Genomic DNA, 12,995 nt, shown 5'->3' on the forward strand with positions numbered 1-12,995 from the left:
AAAAAAAAATCGTCTGCGCATATCTTTATGTAGAAACATAAATGACTTGGATTTTATCCGCCGAAAACTGTACCTAAAACTTTAGCGTTAAAATAAAAACAAGTAACATCAATAATTATTTCACAGTTAAAACCATAGTTGCGGAGTCGGAGACAATCTCATTTTGAGATAAAGGAGTCGGAGACGAATATCCAAGAATCGGAATCAGTCATTTGTCCTCCGTGTATAAATGTTTGCGAAAGCTACGAAGTCAGAGTCGAAGTCGGGGAGTCGGAGTCCGATTGATTGTCGGGCACAGGAGTCGGATTCGGAGTCAGGTGCCCCTAAATTCTTGAAGTCTAAATCTGGAGTTTGGCGTCAAGAGCTATTTCCAACAAAATTTGTTTGAAATAAATCCGCCTTCAAGTACGGAATTTACATCGACTTTCAGTTTCCCCGTAGGCGCTAATGTAAAGGGATTTGAACTGTTCAAAATTGAACGGAAAATTATTCAAATCAAAAAGATATTTTATATACAAGTTTTTCATCAAAAGCTTTTTCCTACAAAGTTTGTTTGAAGCAAATTCGCTTCACAGTTCGGAATTGCCTTGAATTTCCCCGTAGGCGCTAATGTTAAGGTTTTTTGAACTGTTCAAAATTGAACAAAAAATTGTTCAAATCAAAAAGTTAAATATGGGAATGAGGTGTCCTCGCCGAGATCTTTTGAACAAAAAAAAGTTTGTTTGAATCGGACTATTCATTCAAAAGTTATTAGGGGGGGGGGGCAGACAGACTGACAGACATTTTTTTCCATCTTAATACCCTACTTTCCAATTTTTAATTTTTCGATATTTATTTAATTATTTTCTTTATTTTTGACTTTTTGTTTTTCGCGATATTTTTAAGTTGCATTAAGCCTTCTTTCATGCTTTTTTTCTTCTTTTTCTGACTTTTACTGGGAAAGTAGGCTAAAAATGACTTAGGTTTTTAGTTAATAAAGTTTAAATGAAATTTGGAGGAAAATAATTGTTTAAACAAGCTATTTCTACCGTGTAAATAACGAAAAGAATGGATTTATTTATAATTTAGCTTTTACTGTTAAATGGCATATTGCTATTTTATTCTTAATTTACAAGCGAAATATACAACATTGGGAAACTATTTGACTTAAGGATTTATTTGTTACAAAATAAGTAAAATTATTGTAAAATTATTGCAAGAGCATTTATAATTACAAAATGACATAAAAATCACTCTATTTTTCGCTGTGTGCGTTTTCCAGTGCAGCATCATCAGTACTCAATAGTTTTTCTAATAGTAAATTAGAACTCCTGATTATTTTACGTTACATTAATAATATGTTGGAAATATTTTGCGACGGATAATTCGAAGCAAGTGAATTTTCTGGGACAAACGGAACTTGAAATAACATCTCATTATATTGTGCCCCTAGGATTGCATTGCAACTAATCGTTACGCACGTATGGAGGGAATGTATGGGAGAAAGTCAAATAGATCTTCATTTTTGGTTCGAGTCGCATGGCGACATACAAAAACCGACTTCCACTACCTAATTTTCAGGAAAAAATAGCTTGTTTCTTCTTTTGAGAGAAAACTCCATCAATTTATGTATTTGCTCCAATTTAAAGTTAGTATTAACTTATATATTTTTATCGGCTTTCTTGCTTAGAAAACGTATGAACTGTAATATTAGAAATTTGATCTTAGCTCTTTGTTTCCCTTTTATTTTTGTCGCTGTGTGAAAATATCAGTTAAACTGTTTTACTTTTTAACTGAAAAACATTAAGACCAAAATAAGAAATTAATTTGAAAACTGATGCGTTATTCGTAGTCTAAAAACGATTTTTCAGAAATGAGTAGTACTCAAATCAGTACTGAAATTTGAACATATTGCAGAGACAAAATGGCTCCGACTATGTGGTGTTTAAATTAGAAGCATTGAAATACTCATCAAATACTTTAGTCAACTTGTGCTCATTTTTGAGATATTTGTGATCATTTTTGAGTATGAAATAATTCAGCCCACTATTTGAAAGCATGGGCACTCATATTTAAAACAAATGTTTTCAAGAAAATTTTAAGCACGAATGCAGTCATTTTTGAAAACTTCATTTTTTTCAGTGCGGTTACGGACATTTTTGAGCACTCTGTTGGTTTCTTCTACATTTCATCGCTACCTTAATCGGTAACATTTATCTTTGACACACTCTTACCCGCGATATAATATACTATTTGGTTTTATAATGATATAAGTGTAAAATTAGGTAACTGCACTTAGACATTATAAGACACCTTGTTCCTGAGATAACACAACATTGCTCTCATACGCATATCATTTGAAATCTTCCTACATAAATGAAGGTATTATTACATCCTAGACGAAATCCGAAATGCGGTGAAAAATCGCATATTGCGTTAGTTTTTGACTAAGAAAATACAATACGTCTTGTAAATGTTCCATTCTGCCACACTGTTTGAGCAAGTAGCTCTGAAGTAAAATCCTCGACATTAATTTTTCGCCGGATTTCTCAGTAGAAAAATTGGATTTCAATCATTTGACTTCATTTTTCTTGAGATGAGACCGGAGGAGTTTCTTTAACAGTCCCTTCAAGTGAGAAGAGTAATTGATATCACTACGCCATGAGAAGCCAAAAACCTTCCAGCCCTTGATCCTATTAAGGATTATTTCGATTTAAAAACAAATTATAAAAATAGTTTTATGTCACGAAGAGCGAGAGCAACATTTAGTTGCATCTCTCTTGAGCATTTGTCATTACATACTGATCAGCACCACTTGCAGAATAAAACTTCTGTGCACATAGCTTAGTTCGTTTCCTCTAATTACTTCTTGAGTTAGAGCACCCAAGAGAAGTTTTCATCAATATGTAAACACTTGGAAAAACACACACAGACAAAAAAGTGATTTATATGAGTCAAAAATGTGTAAATGAGTCATAAATTTTCCCTCTACTTTTTTAAAATTCCAACGCTTTGTTCCATGTACTTCTAACTATTTTTAATACAGTGTGTGGCATATCATCCACTCGTATTTTTAAGGGCGTAGTGTGAGTTGTGGTGGGCGGTACTGCAATGATAATGATATCGATACATAGCACTACACGTGCTATTTGCGATAGTAGCAATGGCTTAAGCCGGTGAGATCATCTAAGGGTAGTAATGAGTTTTTTAATCACTTCTGATCAATAATTTCGCAATCCGTTCCAACTTTAAGGTACGCGAACACCCTAATTTTAGAAAAAAGAATTGTTTTGAGGTGTTGCGAAATTTAGAGAAACCCAGTGTTCTTTCTAAATTTACATTTTTTTTAATCGATGAAGTTTTGAAAAACTAAAAGACACTTATTAAACTTAAATGCACTGATTATAACTGAAATTTACATTTTCTTTCTTGATTTTCTCACAACCACGTTTCCAAAGGTTTTATTTACGCCAACAGCTCTAGCGAAAAAAATATTAACTTCAAACATTTGAAATTTTGCAAAAATGGTAGTTGAACATATTCGTGACATAAACGACGAAAATTTAGTGTACATGCAATATGTGGCTTTGAAATAATGATCAGTTAAATTTGGGGGGCAAAAAGCACGTTTTTCGGAGGAAGTTTTCAAACATTTACCAATAAATCCTGCTTTTAGTTATTTATTTCAAAATTGGAGGGTCATATCACTCTCTGGTATCTCACGAGGAGCTAGACAATTTTTTTCTAAAAATTAGGAAAAGTGAAGCAGAAATTTCAACAATTGCGTAGTCAAAATATGTTGTATCTGTCATATTTTAGATATCGTATAGAAAGGTTTAGAAAGGTGCAATAAATATTGAAGAAAAATATACTTAGGGTGTTCGCTTAACGACATAATCATGTTCGATTAGAAAAACTATTCACACTGTACTATACTTTTCTTCATTTCAAAATCGTTGGGGAGCGGTACGCTTAAGGGCTAAGCGCTTTAGAGGTTACTTACTGGTTGAATGCTCTTAGATAGGCCGCATTTTATGCGCTGTAACAGTGTGAGGTTGACCCGGCGCTTTTTTTTTTTTTCGGTGCAGTACTTGTGGTTTTACCGTTTAATATCAAAACATGGAGTTTTATGCCTTGGATTATGATTATATCAAACAAATTGAATCCGAACGCAAACTTCCTTCTGAGTAGCAATCAAAAATACATTTCTCCAGAAAGCACGACAATCTTCACCGTACCATGACATTGTTACTACTGAAAAACCCACCTAAGCTTTCTACATATCGATACCACGTTCACCTACGTTTCACTTACACAACTCGCATAGCGCCCGCTCCAAAACCGGGTGGTTGGTATGCCGGATTCTTAAAATTTAATTCTACCGCCTCCCCCCTCCCGTTAAAAACTTGTCCATATATTTTTTTAACAAAATAATAGCAGGTAAATGTCAGATACTGAACATATGAAATAGTTAATTGCAGCTCATGACGGCAAAAACAAAAAAAAAAGTAAAATGTTCAGACTTGCTTAAAGTTGCTCGCGTTCAAGTCTTATTAGCTTTTTTTTTGTTTCAAACCTTATATCAATATTCACAATGTCTTTCGAAAACGTTGATTTTTTTTAATAACTAGAAACTTTAGCTCCTATAGAAGCTAATAAGCTTCAATTTTCAGTGACATTTTTCTTTAAAATATGTTATTTGCCCGTTTTGGATGTTTCGCTTCTATTACGCTTATGACTCTCCTTCAATTTGATTTTAATAATTATTTACGAGAATCCTTTAAGGTGGGAAGTTTAGGAGATTTTGGTCATTTCATAAGTCATTGTACACTTTAATGTTTCTAAAACATCATTGATTTCATTAGACATTGTACGCTTTTATTTATCGGTAATACCATTCTTTTATTAGTCAGTGTGACATCGTAGATAATTTAAGGTGTACCATGGGGTAAATAAAACGTATTCAGTCGACATCTAATGTCATAAATGGGAACTGTATTGAATGTGTGAGCTGCAATGAATATTTCCATAGTTTTTGTCTTTTCCCAACTTTCTTTGTAGTTTTTCAAAAGAGAAACACCGGATTCAACGCTTACGCATAGGTCAAGTTTTTTAGTTAGCATGTACATAAATGTACATGCTGTCGATAATATATTTAATTTGCGGTTGTTGCTGTCTTGAGACTCATAAAAATGGCCCTCAGAAAATGAAGATAAAATTTTATGCTCTACATTTTTTTAAAGATTTTTTTATCGATCCATTCATTGTTTACTTCAACATATTTTGATCAGTTTAAGAGTTAACTGTGGCTTTAAAGAATAAATAGAGGTTTAAGTAAATATTTGAAAACACCCGTACACAGTTATGAAACTAGCTACAAATGCGCTAAATCAAAATGCTGCTTAATGGGAAAAGGTACTGTTAATTACATTTTTCTTTAAACTTTGAAGGTTTAGTTTCCTCACGACTGCCGAAAAAAGCACTGAAGAAGAAAACAATCCTGCTAGAGAACGCAATTCATGATAGATTCTTGCTTAATTGAGGGTTTTAATATACAATTTTCTGAATTTGTAATGTGAAAAAGTATTTTTTATCAATGAAAATAACGGTTTACTACTCATTTGTAAGGTTAATTATTTTCCAAAATTTTTGTTTCTTAAAAACATACTAGACTTACTACAGAAATAACATAACGTGTTGTTCATTTTCCATCAGTTAGACAGAGATCAGAAAGAAAGACAACGATTTGCTGAAAAAAAAGGAAAAAAAAAAGCGAAAAGAATACTTAATAAAGCTAAACATTTTTAAGCAATGGCAATGATTTGCTTTATTGAGGTTTTTGTTCAATCACTTCTGTTGCGAAAATAGTGTTTGAAAATAAATTGCTTTTTATCAAGAATTATTCTTTTAGTTGAAGATTTAACAATTGCATTTAAACTTTGTAAGTGACAAAGAGGAAAAGTTTCTAAAAAATTTTGTCGGGGATTTAAAACCTTTGTTAAAACAAGATACTGTTTTGAGTTTTTTAAATACTAAATTTTTTCGAAAATAATTTTTGCAGGCGGGGAACACCTAACCAAAAATCGCAAGTCATTTTCAAAAACCTAAAATGGTTGCGATACAAATATTTAAAATTCACTCCTAGAGGATGGTTTTGTCTGTTGAAGTTACATATAAAAATTATTTCAGTCTTAAACATATATTGAACTTAAGAATAATAATAGTTTTAGTTTCAAACACACAAAAAAAAAAAAAAAAAAAAAAATCAAACGGTAAGTAGACTACCTAGCCCCTGAAGGATTATTATGGGGCAAATATTTTAAAATTATGTATTTTTCATGCTATCGAGGCATCAAAACTTCAATGTTGAAAAACGCTGTTTATAACTTTAAATTATACGGTATTTTGTTTTCACCGTTATAGTTTAAAAATTCAACTTTGAGGCTTATGGTCCCCTGGGATTAAATGATATTTAATCACCTGTCAACAATTACCTATGATCAATTACCCGTGAACAATAATCGTCAAAAAATGTGTTCTAGCCTTGAGCTTCATTCGATCATAATTGAAATGACTTAAAAGTATCCTCGTTTAAGAACAAGAAGATGGATTAAAATAAGCACAGATGATTGAAAAAACCTAATTCGTGAAAGGTTATGGTTAACATTAAACAAACTTTACCTTTTAAAAATGAATAAAAGCGGAAATCGATTTTAAAGGAGATAGACTGTTAAAAGTACTTTGACATGTATTATCACTCTTAACAATTACTTGACCATTGGTTACTTACAATGTTTATTCTCAATATCTTCCAAAAATTTAGAAAAGTGAGCATTGTTGCTGGATTAACTAAATATATACACGCTGTTGGAGGCTGTAAAACTATGACAAATCCTCTTTTTCCTTAATGGCAACCTCAATGGCCTTTCCCGTATGGAAAATCCTCAAAGTATACTTTGACATTTATTATCACTCTCAACAATTACTTGACCATCGTTTACTTACAATGCTAATTCTCAATATTTTCCGAAAAATTAGAAAAGCGAGCATTGTAGCTGGATTTACTAAAAACATACACGCTGTTAGAGGCTGTAAAATTATGGCAAATCCTCTTTCATCTGAGATTATTATCGCTACAGAGATACCTTAACGTAGGATGGGTTTAGTGACACTAAAGCCGGATTATGTTCCTTCTGGGAGAATAAACGTTTTATGAACTGAGCTCGATATTAAGTTTATTCTAAGGATAACCGGTTATGAGCCATGGTTGTTGTCTTATGACTTCCAGCGGTAAGACATCTAATGAAAGGTTTCTGCTTCAACTAGATAACTTTGTGATTGTTGTTAATTTATGGAAAACGGTTTTGGTGCAAATATTGTCTGGTGTGCTGTTTTAACAAATATTTCAAACAACAATGATGCGTAGAAGGCAGAAGTGTCGAATGATATTTGGCAGATATGTTTCATAAGATTTACAAATTTAAAGCAAAGCTTGGACAATAACAGTTTCAACAGTATGAGTCTCTGCAGAAAGCAATTAAATAATAACCAAGTATTTTTTCCACAAGTCTAACACAGCCTTCCCAGAAGGAAGATTATGTTCCTTCTGGGGGAATAAACGTTTTACGAACTGAATTCGATGTTAAGTTTATTCTAAGGATAACTGGTTAGGGGCCAATGTTGTTGTCTTATGACTTCCAGCAGCAAGACATCTAATGAAAGGTTTCTGCTTCAATTAGATGACTGTGTGATTGCTGTTAATTTATGGAAAACGGTTTTGGTGCAAATATTATCTGGTGTGCTGTTTTAACAAATATTTCAAACAACAATGATGGCAGAAGTGTCGAATGATAATTGGCAGATATGTTTCATAAGACTTACAAATTTAAAGCAAAGCTTGGGCAATACTGTAACAGTTTCAACAGTATGAGTCTCTGCAGAAAGCAGTTAAATAATAACCAAGTTTTTTTTTTCCCACAAGTCTAACACATCTATCGTCCCAGAAGGAAAATTGTGCTCCTACTGGGGGAATATACGTTTTACGAACTGAGCTCGATGTTAAGGTTAATCTAAAGATTACTGGTTAGGGGCCAATGGTGTTGTCTTATGACTTCCAGCAGTAAGACATCTAATGAAAGGTTTATGCTTTAATTAGATGACTCTGTGATAGCTGTTCATTTATGGAAAACGGTTTTGGTGCAAATATTATCTGGTGTGCTGTTATAGCAAATATTTCAAACAACAATGATGGCAGAAGTGTCGAATGATAATTGGCAGATATGTTTCCTAAGATTTACAAATTTAAAGCAAAGCTTGGACAATAACAGTTTCAACAGTATGAGTCTCTGCAGAAAGCAATTAAATAATAACCAAGTATTTTTTCCACAAGTCTAACACAGCCTTCCCAGAAGGAAGATTATGTTCCTTCTGGGGGAATAAACGTTTTACGAACTGAATTCGATGTTAAGTTTATTCTAAGGATAACTGGTTAGGGGCCAATGTTGTTGTCTTATGACTTCCAGCAGCAAGACATCTAATGAAAGGTTTCTGCTTCAATTAGATGACTGTGTGATTGCTGTTAATTTATGGAAAACGGTTTTGGTGCAAATATTATCTGGTGTGCTGTTTTAACAAATATTTCAAACAACAATGATGGCAGAAGTGTCGAATGATAATTGGCAGATATGTTTCATAAGACTTACAAATTTAAAGCAAAGCTTGGGCAATACTGTAACAGTTTCAACAGTATGAGTCTCTGCAGAAAGCAGTTAAATAATAACCAAGTTTTTTTTTTTCCCACAAGTCTAACACATCTATCGTCCCAGAAGGAAAATTGTGCTCCTACTGGGGGAATATACGTTTTACGAACTGAGCTCGATGTTAAGGTTAATCTAAAGATTACTGGTTAGGGGCCAATGGTGTTGTCTTATGACTTCCAGCAGTAAGACATCTAATGAAAGGTTTATGCTTTAATTAGATGACTCTGTGATAGCTGTTCATTTATGGAAAACGGTTTTGGTGCAAATATTATCTGGTGTGCTGTTATAGCAAATATTTCAAACAACAATGATGGCAGAAGTGTCGAATGATAATTGGCAGATATGTTTCCTAAGATTTACAAATTTAAAGCAAAGCTTGGACAATACTTCAACAGTTTCGACAGTATTAGTCTCTGCATAGAGCGATTAAATAATAACCAAGTATGTTTTTTTTTTTTTTTTTTTTCACAAGTCTAACACATCTGATAATTCTAGAAAAAAACTAATTTCATTTAAAAATTTTTGTCTAGTTTTCTAGTATGTTTTTAACATTGTCCAGTGCCGGTAATGTTCTCATAAAAAAATGTTAACCAAATAAAAAAGGTAAATAAAACAAATGCTTTGCTCAAATACGGAAGAGAATACAAAAATATTAAAATTGTCACTTAAAATGTTAAAATGTATTTGGAAGTAAATTTAATTATTTTTGGGGCAGTGAACTTTTAGAATGAAAACCAAATTTCAATAACCCAACAAATGTTTTGATTTTAAAAAATGGAAAAAGAAAAAATAAAATGTTTATTGAATGATCAAAGTTAGCTGTATAAAGCATAATCATGAAATCTGCCTTAAATGATCAACGTTATAGCAATATAAATTAATTAAAAAATAGCTGTTTAAGGAACGCGAAGAAGAATTAACTTGCGTGTGCTTTTTCTCCTAAAACACGGAAGGACAGTAATGAAGTGAAGATAGGAAATATTTTTATCAATCAATTAAAAATATAACTATATTTTTTTTAAAAATCAGGTTTAGATCGGAAATACTGAACACTGCCTAAAACTAAAGAAAAGTTTAATATTGATTTCTAAATAAGTTTTGTACTTAATTCTACTGCTTTGTCAAAATTTTGCCATTTTCCTTAGTAAGGTCTGATTGTAATAAGTATTTCTCAAGTGTTTTATTAAAGTTAAATGTTTTTTGATAGTCAGAAAATATTTGAAGTAAAACTTAAACATATTTTCTTAAGTAAACTCATTTTCTTTATAGCAATTAACGCAAAAAACAATCAGTTTTTTTAGGATTTAAAACTTAGTATTTTGGTATCCTATAGAGTAATTAAAGGCGTCCAAAAAGGCCATTTATTTCCTCGCAAGAAAGGTATTTATGGTTTAAATAAACTGATTTGTACGTCAAATGTTTTCTTACTATGTATTTAACCGAAAGTTGGTTTCATTTTTCAGCGGTTAATTCTTTATTCAAATTTTTTTTCAAGACTAAAATTTGTGAGAAAACTGTTTTTAAAGTTCGAAACATAACTGTTATGTTTCTAAAAACCATATTATGTCCTTAAATCATCCACATTAACCATTATTAACTTCTCTGCTTAAGTCATGCAAGTAAAAGGATACTTTTGTTGTATGTATACAATATGTAACCTTCGAAATGATTTCTTCGAACTTCGTAAGCTTTTATGAAAAATAGAAAATGTATTCCTTGAAGATTTTCTCTTGCCTGGAAGTGCTTTCGAAAACTGTTTTCAAGTTACTGAATTCCGCCGAGAGGGGATTTTCCCAGAAATGGATATCTGAGTTGTTGACTGTGGAAACCTTTTAGAGATGAAGCTTGGAAGTTTTTCGAATGCAATTTGAACTGTTATTCATAAACATAGTAATTAATTCCTATCTAATTTCCGGGAATAATCCAGATATTTGAGATGCACATGTTCAGGACAGGAGTAATGCTAAAAAGATTAGTTTTCATATATTATTATATCCCTTTGCATGGCTGTGCTATTATCACATATATATAATTGCACTTTTTGATAGGAGTTCTAAGTTTAGGTTTTAAATTTGATGTATTCGAATGTAAGGAAATATGTGTCATAATGTACAGTATCAATTTTCTAAAAGAATAATTTCTCTTTCAAACTAAATTCTCATTTTTTTCGGAATGATAATGCGGTTAAACATCCAAAATGCGCAAATGATTTTTTTTTTAAGTCCAAGATGTTTTTTCAGAAATGGTGATCCTTTATATTAAGAAATATAATGATCCCATTGAAATATCGGGAGATTCAAATGTTAGGACCAATTTTTAAAATTTATAATTCGAACACGAATAAAGATAAAAAGATGCTTTGCACTGAACAAATGGAAACAAAAGGGCCGGGTTTTGTCTGGCAACAAACCAAAAATAATTCTGTTGGCGACCAATAGATGGCGCTGTTGGAATTATGACCTAGGATCATGCAAGGCCGCAAACGATATAAAAAGGAGCAACGACAGCAGGTAATGGCAGTCGAAGCTGGTATGCATCGAAAAACTGCCCGGCGGTGATAAAACCCATTTTGTTAAGCTTTATTATAAGAATCATGGACAAATAAAATGCTTTAGCAGCATCTGTTGATAGAAAACACAACTATTTTTGTTTCGTTGCCGCACAAAACCCGTTTTTTATTTTTATTCGTTCAGTGCAAGCTGCATCTTTTTAACTTCATTCCTTTTCGAATTATTCATTTTTAAAGTTGGTTCTGACTTTTGGATCACCATGTATATGATAATTGAAAAGAAACCTTTAAAACTCTGGGACTATAATAAAAATATACTAGGGCGCTCACCCCCTAATCATTTAAATCGCTAATCTCCTCAATTTCGCCTGCAACGAGTGACTTTGGTGATTTTAATGCTTTCCAATGCGCCAGGACATCCTTTGATATCCGGCCGCTTAAGGTTTTAAGGGATGAGACAAGATGAAATGGCTTCCCAATGATGTCCTGTATCCAATGGTACTAGTTTTAACTGTATCAACTTGGTAGACATTGCCAGTGCGGATGAGATATGGATACAGATGCGCACACATAGACATAAGCGCACAGGTTTTGATAGCTTAAATACGTAAAAATATCACACCAGCGTAAATGTATCGAGTAATATATTATTTCTCAAAAGTGTTTTTGTGTGGGTAGATGTAATTTCCTTAATATTTCCTTTCACTTCATATGAAGCAGCGAGAAGCAAAGGGATGTAAATGGACATTTTCAAGTTTCGAGTAAAATACGTTTTAAGTTCCGGTCTTAGGTAGGATAAATCCTACCTAAATATAAATTAGGTAGGTTTCTAAAATCTTGCTGTCTAACAACACCTATTAGGTCTGCTCATACTATTTCTTGCCCCAAAACAGAGAGGTTCATCTACCGGTTGTACTGGTCCAAATTTTTAATGTCAGCACTTGCATCCCTTTGTTTCTCACTGCTTCATATGTAAGGCATAATTTTAAAGAGTCTTTTCTACCGCTATTGAAGAAAAATAAACATCCTATTCAAATTTTAGCTGTTTTCTGAAATATTACAGTTAGAACTCCCCTTCCTTAGACATTTAAATTATCTGCCAGACACAGTGGGTTACAATAGTTGAATGTACGTTTTTGAAGCGGAAATTACATTCTAAACTGACCTTAATCTTTAAAAATATTAAATTCATTATTGGGATGGATGTTGTAAGAATGTTTACCTTTCGAAGTTATTAAACGCAAAAATCAAATTATTTTATAAACTGCTATGATGATGTCGCAGTAGTAGATGGCATAGTTGAAATATTATGGCGTCTTAAATTCTGGTAGAATTGCAAAATTGATACATAAAAGATGAAGCATGGCTGAAAGAAAGGGTGTTAATAAAGTCTTGCGCTTTTAAATAAAATTGAATAAAAAATTTTTTTTTACAAATTTTAAAATAATGCTTTTTTAATTTCGACCCATACCTCAGTTTTTTTTTCGCAATGTTAAAACATTAATCCGTTCTCTGCTTTTAGTTGAGGTACCAAACAAAGGCAATCATATTCACTTAAATACAAAATAAAAGTAATGGCTGATTTTTATTTGTCAGTCTCATTCCTAGTAGTAATTGATTTGACTCCAAAAAATATCATCATATTATTTTAGTGCTTTGAAAATTAACGTTCTGTGCGTAAAAGAACGTATCCATACATGTGTCCTAAGCAAAGAAGAAAAAATCCACTTCAGCCAATGGAAAGCCGC

The sequence above is a fragment of the Uloborus diversus genome, chromosome 7, assembly GCF_026930045.1.
Source record: "Uloborus diversus isolate 005 chromosome 7, Udiv.v.3.1, whole genome shotgun sequence".
NCBI lineage: Eukaryota > Metazoa > Arthropoda > Arachnida > Araneae > Uloboridae > Uloborus > Uloborus diversus.